This window comes from Nanorana parkeri, unplaced genomic scaffold (genome assembly GCF_000935625.1).
Source record: "Nanorana parkeri isolate BGI_ZX_2015 unplaced genomic scaffold, ASM93562v1 scaffold1345, whole genome shotgun sequence".
In the NCBI taxonomy this organism is placed as follows: domain Eukaryota; kingdom Metazoa; phylum Chordata; class Amphibia; order Anura; family Dicroglossidae; genus Nanorana; species Nanorana parkeri.
In genome coordinates this window covers 464,906-466,019 of record NW_017307613.1, presented here as the reverse complement: position 1 = coordinate 466,019, position 1,114 = coordinate 464,906, and positions in this window count along the sequence as shown.

Below are 1,114 nucleotides of genomic sequence, written 5' to 3'. Positions count from 1 at the left end.
CCTAGAAACAGAGTTACCAGGTACGTAACTCCAATTTTTTCGTGCGTAGGGGCAGATTTTAGCGTGTATCCATTGGTATTGCCGAGTGTGGCTCGGGGTTAACAAAGCGGTAACCCCGAGCCCCACTCGGGAATACAGCGTAGGTCTTGTCCGCGATCCCCGCTGTGTCCTCCGGCCGCTGCCGTCTTCCGTCCCTTGCGAGTGTCCGCGTTGCAGGGGGGCGGAACCGGCGCGAAGTTTTAAAAGAAACAAGAGGAAAAAAAAAATCATACCGCCAGGGAGGTTAAAAGAGCGTCGAACGTGCATTTCATTGCACAGAAAAACGTGCATAAAACGCGCCTATTAGGAACGCCCAGGTGTGAACCCAGCCTGAGGCCTCTAGATGTTTTTGTTGATTGGACGACTTGGACCAATGGTGCTTTGCCATCCACAGAGCTCAAGCCTCTGACTCCAAGTCAGAGGCTGTTTTAGCTCTGACCTCACTGTGTTAGGTGGCTCAGTCTGCTCCTGTGTAACCTCACATAGCTGTGCAAAGTCGGATTGAGGGCCACCGTCCTATCCATGACAAGGCGTTCCCTGCTGTGTAACCTGTAAGATTCCGGTCTGAATGGAGAAAGAAGCTGACTACTTTTTCTTACATTATGGCAGGTCAGGCTCTCTCGCCTGCCACCCCATGCCCCTGCTATACAAATAATTGTATGTGGAACGATTGCATGTGGTTAGGATAGATGATGCAAACAGAGTTAATAAACTGGAGCAGTTGCCCATAGCAACCAATCAGTTTCTCTTTTCAGTTCAGTTGGGCTTTGGAAACCGAGACGCTGGTTACTACAGGCCTCAAGAATACTGCAATCTGTGTCATTCTATCCGAGCCACGTGCAATCATTCCACGTACGATTACCTGCGGACTGCCACTGAAAAATGCGGCTATCAGCCTGTCATTCAGGTCAACAGGACAAGCGGGCACATCTGTAAGGACACACCCGCACTTCCGGCTGCAAGAATCTGACTGCGTAGCATTTTACACAGTAGCAGCTGCTTTATGACAGCCGCACCTCCTGTGTCATGCACGGCAATTCCGGGGGGGGGGGGGGGGACGTGCTCGATGGAACGC